Source organism: Rutidosis leptorrhynchoides, chromosome 4, assembly GCF_046630445.1.
Source record: "Rutidosis leptorrhynchoides isolate AG116_Rl617_1_P2 chromosome 4, CSIRO_AGI_Rlap_v1, whole genome shotgun sequence".
In the NCBI taxonomy this organism is placed as follows: Eukaryota; Viridiplantae; Streptophyta; class Magnoliopsida; order Asterales; family Asteraceae; genus Rutidosis; species Rutidosis leptorrhynchoides.
The window spans coordinates 262,657,392-262,673,918 of NC_092336.1; positions in this window are offsets into that span (position 1 = coordinate 262,657,392).

Below are 16,527 nucleotides of genomic sequence, written 5' to 3' on the forward strand. Positions count from 1 at the left end.
CCATATAACTGGAAGAAGAGAAGTATTTTTTTTTTGAGTTACCATACTAGAAAAATAACGTAATACGTCATAATATAGACATAATGCATACTGAAAAGAATGTATGTGACAGTCTCATTGGAACGTTAATGAATATAGATGGAAAGACCAAGGATCATTTAAAAGGACGTCGTGATTTGAAAGAAATGAGTATTAGACATGAACTTCATCCACAACCTTTATCAAATGGCAAAGTGTATTTGCCTCCTGCATGTTTCTTAATGGATAAAAAAGAGAAACAAACATTTTGTGATGTGCTTAAAAGTATGAAAGTGCCGGATGGTTATGCAGCTAATATTTCTAGGTGCATTCAGGGAAAACCTCCAAAAATTACAGGCCTAAAAAAGTCACGATAATCATATTTTGATGTAGAAGTTGCTTCCCGTGGCCATAAGAAATATTTTACCTAAGCATGTAAGTTCTGTTATCATGAAGTTATGTCGGTACTACAGAAAATTATGCTCAAAAGTTCTTAAACCTACTAATTTATTTAAGATGGAAAAAGATATTGGAAAAATACTTTGAGATTTAGAAAGAATTTTTCCACCATCATTTTTTGACGTCATGATTCATCTATCGGTTCATCTAGCTTCAGAGGCCAGATTAGGGGGGCCTGTTCATTACCATTGGATGTATCCAATCGAGAGGTGACCATTTATTCTGTAGTAAATTATACTCGTTTGAATACAAATTTTTTAAATCTGATATAAACATTTTTTGACCACTCAGGTATTTAGGTACATTAAAATCTTATGTGCGAAACAAGAGTAAACCCGAGGGTTCAATTGCAGAAGGATATTTAGCAGAAGAGTGTTTGTCATTTTGTTCTCTGTATTTAGCCAGTGATGTCGAGACCATACATAATAAGACTAGCCGAAATCATGATGATGGTGGTGATGAGGCTGTTTTACCAATATTTTGTATGGATGGTTGACCAATTGGTGCAACAAACGTAGTAAAACTCGGCTATGACACTTTGGCTATTGCACATTCACATGTGTTGTTCAATTGTAGTGAAAAAGGTTTCTTACGAACGTAAGTTACGTTATTTAAATTTACTATGTTATGAGATTATTTTTTTATATGACATTGTGTAATTTTGATGATAATGTACATTATTCTCTTTTTGTTACTTTGATTGCAGAGAGCATATGAATATTCTTAGTCATCAAAATCAGAATAAACGTAAGCGTGACATTCAACGTTTACATAGTCAGGAGTTTGAGGAGTGGCTGTCTGATTACGTAAGTTATTTTTTCTAGTTTTATTACGATAATGTATTGATGATATAACTGAGCGAAACTTATTATAAACAAATTGCCTCAAATCAGGTTGATGAGGACATGGCTAGTTGTGGGGATAACAGAATCACAAGTGATATAAAGACATTGGCAATCGGTCCAAATGAGGTTGTAAAGAAATATAAGGGATATATCATAAATGGTTTCCGATTTCACATTAAAGAGGTAGAGAAGAATACGACAACACAAAATAGCGGAGTTATACTTCAGGCTCTAACAAGTAGCTTCTCGAGTGCTAGAGAAAACGATCCTATTGTGGGATATGTAACTTACTACGATGTTTTAAATGATATAATCGAGTTGCAGTATGGTGATGATAAGAAAGTAGTTTTGTTCCATTGTGATTGGATATCAAGTGGTTCCAGGATAAAAGTTGATGAGAATAGGTTTACGACACTTGATTTTTGAGGTCTAAAGCAAATTAAAGAGACTTATATCCTAGCTTCGCAAGCGCAACAAGTATTCTATGTTGCAGATCCTACTCGTAAAGATTGGAAAGTTGTGATCAAGACAGCACCTAGAGATAATTTTGACATGGATGAACAAATTTGTATCGATGATGTAGAAACACATTTGCAGAGTGACACACCGATGGATCCTCAACTTGTAGAAAATGAGACTATTGACATGGTTAGAGACGATTTGAATGGGGATATTGTTGACGATGATACTTTAGTTGCTGCTACTGATAAAAATCAAATTGATGATCATGATGCTTCCTGATGAAATATTAAGGATATTTTGCCAAAGAGTGTGTGTCATTTAGTTCTTTTGTATTTATCAAAAACATTGCAAAACTATAGTTTTTAAAGATGATGACGGATTTTATGTTTCTTATGATTAGTGTTGTACTAGTAACTTGTACTTAATTTATTTTTGTTCATGTAATTTCTATATCCAACATATAAAAAAAAAATACCATAGTACAAAAAGGAAAAGTTTTACTTGTAACTTACTTTATTGGTAACAGTAAGGTACATGCATCCCTATTATGTAGGTAATTAATGGAGTGCGTGCTGTGATGGACTTATAGGTCCCACCTTTTTATTTAGTTTTGATTTATTTTTTATAGAGTAAAATAGGATATACTCTCAATATTAGTAAGTAATTAGTAAGTAATTTGGATTTGGATTGTTGTAAGTTATCACCAAAAATCAACTTTACAAACCATAAGGTGGGACAGCTGTTGTATTTTCCCATCATCTTCTTCTAAAAGAAACTTCAAAGTACACATACACCTTTTTTAAACACAAAACTAGAAAATTTTCATCTTTTTTAGTACTTTTTAAACAAAAGACATAGATGGATGTTATGCATATCGCAAAAAAAAAAAATCGATGTTAACATTCGTCAACCAAACATTCTAGATCTTCCACAAGATACGCTTGTGGAAATCTTATCTAGAGTTGGTCAGGATTCATCGGACAGCTTATTTTTATGCAAGTTGGTTTGCAAAGCCTTTAAGAAGCATTCGGAGGATCCTTCGGTTTTTAAAAGGATTTACTTTGATAGGTGGCCTATCTCATCTTGGGATAACCCTAAGTTGGTTCGTATTTTCCTTCGTTGTTATCTTTTAGGAAACCCTAATGCGATTTTTCGCTATGGTTTTAGGGGTTATTTTAATGGTAAATACATAAATATAGGGCTTCGTTTTCTAGAAAAAGCTTCGAACATGCAACTTAAAGAGGCATGTTATGTTTATGGTTTGGTCATGTTTGCCTCTCACCAAATAGAGGAAAAGAACATCGGATTACAAATTCTTAATCAAACATTCCCACCATGGTCAGTTCCGGATTTTTTGGTTGCAACCAGAATAAAGGTATTTGATATGTTCGATGCGTTGATGTGGAGACTGAACCGCCATCCTTTTGATGACTTGGCAACATGCTGCCTTATCAACGACCACAATGGTTATTCTCCGAAGTTTGGGTGGGAAATTGAATGGACCGTACCGGAATGCATGTCTTGTTTTTGGTCGTTTGAGTTGCGTTTTCTTGCAAGACGACATCTATATATATAAGATTAATGTTTTATTTTATATTTTGTAATAAATTTTACTTATTTAACTTATTTAATGTAAACATTTTTTTTTTATGGTTTTATAGTATCAGTTTATTGCTTCCATCTTGTTATAACCAATAATTTTAATCTAAGGGTTAATTAGATTGAGTATACCAAAAAATCAAATTTGCCACACCAAAAATCATCTAAATTGCCTATTTTACCCTTATAAATGGTAAATTTACTTGAGTAGTTTAAGGATAAAATAGGAAGTTTGTGTTTGTTTGGTGTGGAAGGATCATCGAACTCCCAATTTAAAAGGACATGGACAGAAGGCAAGTTGCATTTTCTGTCCTCTCTGTTGTTGCAGCATTTCAATTTCCCATCATCTGATCATCTACTCCTACATACAATATACAATATCAATTTTCTACATTTTTTTCTCATATATCTTTTAATTAAAACATTCAAGAGGCTCACTAATGTTTGGGTGACTTAGACATCAGAGTTATTTCTCTCCGGCAACAAGTAGATCTATGAAAGCGACAAATGTTTTTACTGATCTGCTTGTTCCTGAGAGAAATAACTATGATCTCTATGGTCTGATTATGGAATTATGACTCAATGCATTACTAACACCATGAGGGTCAATGATCTGGAAGACAGGTGTCTGCTTGGGTTCGGGCGCGACGATCTGAGGTTTTTTTCATGACCCGATTGAATGATTTATTTAGATTTGGTATCTTTTGTATTTTGATGGTTATGTAAGTATCCAACAAGCTTCTTGATATAGCCACTCATTCTATGCATTAACAGGTTGTATTATACAATAAACAATGCATAATGTTTAATGATATTATTTTTTTATGTTTTATTTTTGCAAGAGTAAATATTATTTTTTTTATGTTAGTATTTTATGGTTTCATAGTATAGGTTGTATCAGTTTATTGTTTCATTCTATGGTTTGTAATGTTATTTTGAGTAAATAAAAACACACTTAAATTGATATAAAAAAACGATTAGGGAGTACAATTTATTAAAAGTCTTAAAAAATTAAAAATTACAATAATGAGCAAGTCCTAAAAATTTAAAATTACAATAATTAAAAAGTCCTAATACAATTACTACTTTAGTTAAAGTCAAATGATACATCATCATCATCATCAAATTCCAAATACAGAGAAATTCGATTTGAACGGAAGAGGAGAGTTTCTTTTATACCGTTCCATTGTTCCTCGGTCTGAAGGTAGAGAGCGGACAATTCCGAAACACAGTCGTCGTCAAAAAATAACACGTCCGTATGTTCAAATGGTACATTTATCTTCAAAAATTCAAGCAACTCGTCTAAACAAACGTCTCGAATGTCGATGTCTTCAAACAAAATTTTTGAACCACGTTCGTAATCGTAAAATTTGGATTCGTAGTCGAACCCACTACCGTAATAAACATCGAACGAGACGATCATCAGGGGAATTGTCACCATTTTTGAAGATGCGTGTGTGAAGTGTGTGTTTTTTTATTTTGAAGTGTTTTGAAGTGTTTTGTTTATGTATATGGTGTTATATATATATATATATATATATATATATATATATATATATATATATATATAACTGCAAATGTTTCCGTTAAAAAAAAGACCGTTGCAAGTATTCTGTACAATTTACAATTTTTTTTTTGGAAAAAAATGTACAATTTACAAATGCTCTTTCCACGAAATATATGCATTATTGAGTTGTACAGTACAATTATTTATTGCACAGTTTGTGGTGGAAGAAGTAATTTGAATGTTTTTAAAGATAAAATCTAAAACAAAAGTGTCTTCTTTAAAATAAAAATATACGGAGTAACAAAAGTGTTTACAGTTAATATATGTATTATTTCTATTTACATTTTTGAATTAAAATTTATTTCTATTTACGTGTTTACAGTTAATCAAGCTAAGGTCTTTTAATTAATTAGTCAATTTATTTATTGATATTTAGTTTTTTTTTTAGAAAGGCAAACATTATTATTATTAATATCAAAGATTTAATACACAGAGGTATGCCAATGTTTCGGCAACCTAAGAACACGAAAGCATTACCTTATGAGGATGCTAAGTTAGTAACCTAAACAAGAGTAGCTAAACAATCACAAGCAATCTATAACATATATAAAGATCATGATAGGAACACTTGCGGATTGTGTCACCAATTGTGCCAATCGATCACGTTTCCTTTGCATCTTTTTGAGATCCAATCATAAGAGGTAACTTGAATTTTGCAAAGAGCCAAATTTACACTCCCCGGTTTCATGAAACAAAAGATATGAGTTTCAATAAGTTGTTGCTCATATAACCCTCATAGATCACACAACATGTATACAAAACTAATGAAAAACTCAACATTAAGTTCAAATTTATGATACAATATGAAGTGCATGATGACTTATTCAAATAATTAAATGAAACATGCACACCCAAAAAGTTATGTATAGAAAGATATTTATTAATTTATGAATGAATTCTACAAATTAAATACCAATTAAAAGGCTTAATAGTCTTAAAATTAAATTTTTTTTATTTGATTACTAAAAGGCTTAATGATGCTCATTTATTGACATTGGGAGTCACTTTTTAGTTATTTGTAGATAGATATAGATTAGTAGAGATTAATCGTTAAATTTAAATTCAAAAAATTAGCTTTGAATCTATATATGATATATCTCATAAATTAGCAAATATTGACTTTGTTATCGTTATACCCGTAAATATAGATAGATATAGATAGTATAGTAATTGAAATAAAATTAGAATGAAATTTTATACTTAAATAAAATCATCATTAAACGCACACGTGTTAAGCGGCCGTCGATTCAGTATCACCAAAAATCAACTTTAAATGGCAGAAAGCAAGTTGAATATTTTCTATGTGTTGTATTTTCCCATAAGCCATCATCTTCATCTACAGAAACCTCTCTCTCAAGTACACCAAACACAAAAAAAATTCATCCTTTTTATCTTTTAGTTAAAAAAATGGAAGTTAATCAAGCGAACATTCTCGAAACTGTTCCACAAGATATGCTTGTGGAAATTTTATCTCGAGTTGGTCAGAATTCATCCGACCAGATGTTCATCATTAAGTCGGTTTGCAAAAGCTTTTTGAAGCTTTTCGAAGATCCTTTGGTATTTAAAAGGCTTTCCTTAGATCGGTGAAGCCTCTTACCTTGGGGAAACCCTAAATTGATTTATCTTTTTAATCTTTGTACGGTTTTTGGAAACCCTAATGCGATTTTTTGCTTGGGTTTGATAGGTTATTTTAACGCTAAATACACCGAGTTAGGGCTTGATTTTTTAAAACGAGCTTCGAACAGCCAACTTAAAGAGGCTTTTTATGTTTATGGTTTGATTATGTTTGCCTCTCACCAAATAGAGGCAAAGCATGTCGGTTTACAAATTTTGAATGAAACATTCCCACCAGTGCCGGAGTTGGTGGTGGCGGTGAGAATAAAGGTTTTTGATCTGCTGCGACAATTATGGTTATATAACCGCCACCCTTTTGATGACATGGCAACGCCGTTCCCTATCTCTGACCACGATGGTTATTTTCCACAATTCCATGGGTTTGAAATCGCGATACCAGAATGTATGTCGTGTTTTTGGGCCTATGAGTTGGGTGTTTTTCAAACCTGATTTGCCTATATCTAGATTTATGTTAGTATTTTTTAGATTTTGTATAAAGTTTACTCATTTAATGTAAAATATTAGTAGTAATTTCTATTAATCATTTGCGTCCATTTTTCCTTCGTATTATCTGGATTGCTTCCATTTTGCTTAGGGTTTATCATCACAACATAGTTTTTAATTACATTAGTACATTTAAAAATGAACCAATCAATGGATCTGCACGAATCTATGTTCTTTATGTTAACAGAAAAAAAAGAACACCCAAAAAGGTGATTCCTTTTTAACGTTTGTTGTTGACTAGCTGCTCTTTTACTTGTATGTTGGTCTGTAATTTGCTGTTGACTTGTTGCTTAAAACTGTCACCGGCCATTAGTCCATTTGTTTTGTTTGTAACCTATTTCAATTCTGCATTAATGTTGGTTTGGGAGCTCATCAAGAAACATAAAAAATTTACACATTCATTGTTTATCCTGCAAAAGAAACAATCATGTTTTTTAAGCTATACTTTAACTATGATCGACAACCATGTTTATTCAAGGAATTGTTAAGGGTGTATTGGATAGAAATGTTAATTTTTTGACATTTCCATTATTTTTGACACTTAAAACATGAATAACTTTGACATGTTCTTGACAACTATAAGTATCACAAAATTGAAAGTGTCAAAAAATATGGTGTCAAAAAATTGAAGTGTTAAAAAATATGGTGTCAAAAAATTTGAAGTTAAATCTGGCCTAACTACAATTCCCAGCTGAAATTCCGATAATAAAAAATGAATCCATACTACAATTCCCAGCTGAAAGTCCAATAATAAAAAATGAATCCATTAAATCTGGCCCAATGAAAGTCAGATCTGTTATACATTTTTAATTTTTGAAACAAAAAGCACATAAAATGGATTTGAACCCAGGTCAATCAGTTGAGTAAATAACACACAAGCCACTACGCTATGAATGCTTTTGAATATTTAATGGAAGTTAACTTATATAATACTTTAATCATTTTTGTAACAAAAGTTAAATAATACGACTTTAGTAAGGGTCCTAATATGTCCTATATATAGTCATATGATAGTTAGGACCTTAAATACCCAATCATCCTATTTTTTTGACCTTATTATCTTGTTGGTTGATCATTATGAGACACCAACAAGATAGTGTCCAATTAAGTACATTTTTATGCAACTACAAATTTAAGGGTCCTAATAGTAATATGATAGTTAGGACCTCAAATACCCAAACGTCCTATTTTTGTGACCTTATTATCTTGTTTGTTGATCATTATGAGACACCAACAAGATAGTGTCCTATTAAGTACATTTTTATGCAACCACTAATTTAAGAGTCCTATATAGTCATATGATAATTAGGACCTCAAATACTGTGATGACCCGGGAATTTCCGACCAAATTTAAACTTAATATTCATATGTTCCGACATGATAAGCAAAGTTTGTAATGTTGAAGTCTCATAAACCTTGAACTGTGTTCGTGCATACATTTGACCTTTGAACTATTTATATGGATTCAGTTGACCTTTGATTATGCCCGATGATTCACGAACCATAGTTTGCAAATAAATATGTATATATATAAGTATATATAGATGTAAGTGTATATATAATAATTTAAAATTATAAAATAAAATTTAAACATTTGAACTAAATATGTAAAATGAGCTACAAAAATAAGTAAGTGTAATTTAAAAATGAATAAATATAGATATGATTCTTATTAATAATTAAGAGTATATGGTAATATATATACAATGTATAAATAATAAATATTCAACATATGTTATCGTATAATATATAATATTAATGTTTAAATGTAATTACAAGTTTAATCGTAATCATTATATTATTAATACATTCATTGCTACTATTAATATTAATATCAGAATTACTAAAATTATAATATTGAATTTAATATATCTGATTTGTATACTTATTAATGTTATTGATATCATTGTTAATATCATTATCACTATAACTAGTAGTAAAGTTATAACTTTATTTAATATTAACAATTAATATAACAAGTTTTATTATAAATTATATTGTTGTAGTAATATAATAATCACTCTCAATATTAAAATATATATATATGTAATAGTAATATGAAAATATGTATATATAAATACATTGTTATATTATTTCTAATATAATTGTAATTAATGGTATCATCAATAATATAATTCTTATTATTATTATTAGTATATTTTTTTTATAAAATTATCATTTATATAGTTATTATTATTATTACAAAGAATACAATCTATTATTATTATTTTCATAAATAATATTAGTATTTCTATTATTATTATTATTATTATTATTATTATTATTATTATTTTGATATAAATACTATTAATTAGTATTATTATTATTAATATATTTATATTAATTAATAAAATTAAAATTTATTATATATAAGCATATAACAAGGACAGGTAACAAATTTTGTTTGATTGTATATGTCTGTTTCTTTTTTTTATTCGTTGATTGAATTGTGAGTACTCCTTGTCTATAAATCGATCCCAGTCAATTTCATAAATCAATTAGAATCTAGTTTAACTGTTAAATTATGTACTAACACATTATATATAATACTAGTTTACACTGCAAATCAGGATTTGAAAACAGAAATAAAAAGAAGATGAAGCTCGATACTCTGTAAATTCATCTTTTTCACCATATTTTAATTTCGAATGAATTTCCAAAATGTAATAATGCAGTCTTGTTAGGAATCGTCTATCTAAACTATCTGTAAGTTTTCAATCTTCAATTCTTTCTATCAATGTCTAATTTGAGAGTCAAAGTTTTGGTTTTCAAAGTCAACTAAGTGTTCTTGAATCAAATTCGAGTCTGTTTTGATATCTCCAGTTAATTTGATGATCCATGAAGTTTATAGGAATGATTTGCAACACAATTCATGTTGTAATCATAACCTATAACACTCTTAATCTAAAAATCAATTTTTGAGTTCTTGAGTTCTTCACAGTAATATACACTAACGTAAATTCGAAACAAATTTCAAAAACTAAAAATGCAGAGTTGTTAGGAATCATTTACTTAAACTTCCTACAAAATCTCAAGTTCCAATTCTTAATAACGAATTCGAATTTGCGAGTCAAAGTTAAATTGTCAAAAGTCAACTGTTTTGTTCTTGGAGAAATTAGAGCTTGTTTTGATGTTTTAAGTTCAATTGACGATTTCAATAGTTTTTAGGAATGATTTGAAACATGTTTCATGTTGTAAAGATTGTCCAAAACGAACTCAAAATTGAAAACCAAATTTTTTTTTTCTTGGCTACGCGCAAGCAGTAGGTTTTTTTTTTGTTTTTTTTCTCATTTTTTTTATATCATGAACTCATTTTTTTTTCTTTCATGTTGTTTACAAGTCATAAATGAAAACCCGTTCGATTGTTGTTGAGTTTTTGCCCCCATTTGATTTTGAACTTGGTGAAGAAGATGATGAACATGGCTAAATGAAATACTAGATATATAGTTTGGGTTGCCTTATAAATCAGATAAACAAGACAGAGGGAATGGTTAAGTGTGTTGGCGGGTGAGCGGGAGGTCTCTAGTTCAAACTCCGTTCAGGGCATATTTTTTTAGAAAGGCTTTGGAAGGTAGATTTCATTACCAAAATTATTATTATTATTAGTATTGTGATTATTATTATTATGGTTATTTTTAGAACACTTATTATTACTAATACAAGTATTATTATAAAGACTATAATTTATTATTATAATTTGGAAGGTAGATTTCATTACCAAAATTATTATTATTATTAGTATTGTGATTATTATTATTATGGTTATTTTTAGAACACTTATTATTACTAATACAAGTATTATTATAAAGACTATAATTTATTATTATAATTATGATTATGATTATTATTGTTATTATGAGAATGATACAAATTATTATTATTTTCATTAATATTAGTACTTGTAACATTTTATAATTGTTAGTGTTATTATTATCATCCACATAGGTATTATTATTAGTATTATCATCATTATTATTAATATTACAAAGTATCATTAATAGACTTATCATTTAAACATTAATATTAGTGATATTGTATAATTACTGAAAATTTCTATTAAAACTATTAAAAATTACCATTATTATTATTAGTATTATTTTTTACTAAAACTATCATTATTATTGATATCAGTATTATCTATGTCATTATTATTAAAATAATTACGATTATGAAAAATAAAAGTTTTAAAGACGTTATTAAAATTATAAACATAAAAATAAAGATTTTATATATAAATATATATTTAATACACATAACTTAACTATACTAATATATCTATATATATAATGAAAATATATATAATGAACCTATTAGTCTACTATATATATAAATTACATCACTAATAATAATATAAATAAATATATTTGTTCGATTACAAGTATGTGTCTTAATAGATATATGAATGATATAGGTTCGTGAATCCGAGGCCAACTCTACATTGTTCAATGTCGTCATATGTATTTTTACTACAAAATACATTATTGTGAGTTTCATTAATCCCTTTTTAAATGCTTCTGCAATATATATTTTTGGGACTGAGAATGCATGCGCTTTTATAAATATTTTACGAAATAGACACAAGTAATCGAAAATACATTATATGGTTGAATGATCGAGATTGAATATGCCCCTTTTTGTTAAGTCTGGTAATCTAAGAATTAGGGAACAGACACCCTAATTGACGCGAACTCTAAAGATAGATCTATCGGGCCCAACAAGCCCCATCCAAAGTACCGGATGCTTTAGTACTTCGAAATTTATATCATGTCCGAAGGAGGATCCCGGAATGATGGGGATATTCTTATATACATATTGTGAATGTCGGTTACCAGGTGTTCAATCCATATGAATGATATTTTTGTCTCTATGCATGGGACGTATGATTATGAGAAATGGAAGTATGAAATCTTGTGGTCTATTAAAATTATGAAATGATTATTTATGTTAAACTAATGAACTCACCAACCTTTTAGTTGACACTTTAAAGCATGTTTATTCTCAGGTACGAAAGAAATCTTCCGCTGTGCATTTGCTCATCTTAGAGATATTACTTGGAGTCATTCATGACATATTTCAAAAGACGTTGCATTCGAGTCGTTGAGTTCATCAAGATTATTATTAAGTCTATTATAGTAAGATATATTACGAAATGGTATGCATGTTGTCAACTTTCGATGTAATGAAAGATTGTCTTTTCAAAAACGAATGCAATGTTTGTAAAATGTATCATATAGAGGTCAAATACCTCGCGATGTAATCAACTGTTGTGAATCGTTTATAATCGATATGGACTTCGTCCGGATGGATTAGGACGGGTCGCTTCAGTTGGTATCAGAGCGGTGGTCTTAGCGAACCAGGTCTTGCATTAATGAGTCTAACTGATAGTCGTTAGGATGCATTAGTGAGTCTGGACTTCGACCGTGTCTGCATGTCAAAAGTTTTGCTTATCATTTTTGTCGGAAATCATCTATTTATCATCCTTAGGAAATTACCTGCTTATCATTCTTAGTCTAGACACATCTTACTGCAATGATTGCATGAATAGTGTATAGACAAAAATTTGTATCTTAGCATATCTGCTAATTCATATCTTAGCATATCTGACTTTGTCTGACAACTTCCGTAGATTCCTCCGTAACATATGGGATTTTAGTATTGTATATGCATATGTGAATTATGTATTGCAGGGTACTAATCTACATCCTATAATCTGTTTCTTATCGAAAATACTTCATCTGATCGTACGAGATGAATCCCTCAACCAGTTCGAGTCCCTCAAACTTCGATAGCTAATCCGATAGTTATTCCGACAGCTATTCTGACATGGATGTTCACCTAAGCTCCGGAGGCAACGTCACCAGAATGAATCAACCAATCAATCATCCCCAATTCATCTGATGGGTTCGTAGTCGACTTAACCAATGGAGACGAGAGGAAGGCGATCCTTTCCACCCATCAATCAAATTTAACTCTTGGCAATGAACCTGAAGCACTTACCGGCGAACCAGTCTGAAACACCATTTTCACCCCCATTTCCCGAATATCTCACCACGATTGTAATCTATCTAAAATTCTAAACCTTATTCATCCGCTCGTACCGACCGACAATCATCTCGGAATAATAGAAGAAGTCAACGAACTTCGCGCTCGAGTAATCAATCTGGAGAATATGGTGCAAAAATTACCAGCTTCAACAACATCACTGGCACCAACAGTACCATCAATAACAACACCAGTGCCATCAACAACCCATGCCTCGACATCTCATTCTGTGCCTCGAATATAATTATTGTTCTACGAATCGTTCTACATCATTTATCTTCGTTCGACATGGCAATTATGTAATCTCTAATGTTTTAGAGATTATATATTCTTGTTCTAACGATAAATCAAATGAGTTTAATATCATATTGACTCATTAAATCCACGATTACATTTGAAGAAAATATATATGTATATATATTTTCATAAAGATTGTAATTAAAATTTTTTTTGTACAAACTGTTAATGGTGAAAATATTTTAACGGGTAGGTAATACCCGAGGAATATTTAAATTTCACATTAATAAGTTACACTGTATATTCTTCGAATCTGATTCCACAGTTATTCACTATCCTACTTACATCCACCGGTATCTGTATCCGTTCACCGCAGAGTAACCATTTTCATTAAATTTAAATTTGGATTTTGACCTATCAGAATCCAACAAGTAACATAATGAAGAAAACATTTGATAAAATAAAATTTGTTAGAAACAGACTAATTAACTATGAGAAATTTTGTTAAGAATCCACGCTAACAAAATCCTAGCTAACTGTTCCTAGCTAACTGTTAATTCCGTATTACATTTTATTTTATCGCAATTTATTTATCGTAATTTAATTATCGCAATTTATTTATCGCAGTTTAATTATGGCAATTTACATTCTCGCAATTTTATTTATCGTCATTTAATTTCTGTTATTTACTTTACGTACTTTATTTATCGTCATTTAATTTCTGTTATTTATTTTTACGCACTTTAAATATCGGGACACGTATACAAAGTTTTGACATATCATATCGACCCATCTATATATATTATTTGGAATAACCATAGACACTCTATATGTAGTAATGCGGGAGTTAGCTATACAGGGTTGAGGTTGATTCTATAATAATATATATACTTTGAGTTGTGATCGAGTCTGAGACGTATACGGGTCACGACACGTATTAATTAATTCGAATATTATATATTAAACTGTATATGAATTATTGGACTGTCAATGTGGGCTATCAACTGTGGACTACCAACACTGGACAATTAAAATGAATTAAAATATTGATTATAACATATGAAACTAAACAATTCTTCAAGTTTGCCACTTGATTTCATTTTAAACCCCATTCGTATCATCACGATTACAATCTGCGTTCAAACCTTTCATGATTCTTGAAAACACCTCAATCGATAGGATGAATCAACCGCACTTCATCTACGGAAGGAAAGATTTATGCATATAGTTATGCACCTGAGAAACTCTCTGTAACTGAGTAAAAGTTTAACACGTAGCCGCGTTAGATCTTTTGGCATTTATTAGCAAAAATAACTTTGCGATACCTTTTCAGATTAGCCAATTTTGTCACAGCTCCAACAAGACAACTTTAACTTCCATTCGAATTAGCCTTATTATAACCTCGATATATAAGTTTTCCTATCGTCATCGTTACCGGATAACCGTTTATATTTCACCACATTAGCAGTAAAATTACCAGCAACTTCAATGAATTTGGACTTTCCAAAAAATCAATATATTCATTGAAACCCCATCTTGTATTCATCTATACCCTGTAACAATAATTGCCATATCAATTACTGGGAATCAGCAATCAGTATTTCGAATCTCGTAGCATTTATACATCAATAGTTATATGTATACATATAACAATTATCTCCTAGAATTACGATCTTCAATTCTGAAATTTTGAAAAGGCACCCAGTTTACGAATTGATACTCTGAATGTTGAAAAAGCTGAATGAAGCAGCAGAAACTGTAGGCAACCATAAACGACCTTAGTCTTCAGAAGTTTGATGATAAAGAATAATATGTTGGAAAAACTCAGAAACGTTGAAACTGGAAAACGGATAGAGTTAACCATGAAGGAGACCAAGGACAAATACAAGGACCATACCCTATATTCAAAGAATCCATATAATTCTGGATCCGTTGAAATCTTTAGAGAATATCTTGCTCTGAAGTCATGTTAAAATCTTGCGGAAAATCTTTCTCCATCAACCATCGAACTTAGAAATTCCAAAATATCATCATCAATATCTTCGATATTTCTGAGGATATTTTCATAAATATTCTCGTCCGAAATTATATACCTCTTTGTGCTTCCTGTGTATCATTATATTGGAAAACTCTCAATAGAAAATTTAGTACCGAAAAACGGATTATGCGAAACTATGAAGGAAGCCGTGGATAAATCACAAAGAATAAGTTTGACTTCAAAGAATCCAAATGATTCAATACCTGCTGCAGTCTTTAACGAATATCTTGCTCCTTACTCTAAACTCTTGCGGACAATATTCTTCATCATCCTCTGATCTTAGAAATTCCAAGATATCATCGTATCTTTCATTATAAATATCTTCCATATTTCTGAAGATATTTTCATAACTATTTTTATCTGAATCATTAATCTATTAGTGCTATCAGTGTTACATCATATAGAAACTGTTAGTTTCTATATTCTGTAAACTTTCGAGCTTAAAATATGAATGTTATTGAAGTAATGTTGAGAACTGATGCATGAGTTAGTATAATATAATGACACTTGATCAACGTGATTATATTACAGTAGGTCATGCTGAGTTTCTAATGAAACATGATGATTCACAGATCATAACGTCATCATGTGCCATGTTACATAACTCTTTCATTCTGTGTAACTTCTGAACATATCAAGAAAATATATTCTTGATAGTTCTATTCTCAGTGATTCTGGTAATTAGACAAATCAAATCGTGCTATCACGTTCCTTCTTGCTTAGAACATTATAATCATTCGAAACTCTATATCTACAAATTCTGGACTATTATTCGCTTGACTTCAAGTCGGGAAGAGAAAACCAAAGCATAGAGCTTTGAAATATAAGAGAGAATATAAAGCCCGATAACAAAACATAAATTACAAACCGTATATATCAATGTTTAACGCAACATAAAGACACGGGAGAATTAAAAACATTATAATCCCAAGAGCGAAGTAGAAGAATGCAGATTCCTCTAGTGGAAGTTGGAAAAGGAGAATGATTGTTGCGATAGTAAGAATGAGGACAAGGATCAGAACTAGATCAAGCATTTTCAGAATCTTTTGGATGTATGAAACAAGAAGGAAATTATAGGAATGGTGAGAATAATGGAACGGAAAAAGTTTAATTTATAATGGGAATATCAGACGGAGTAATCG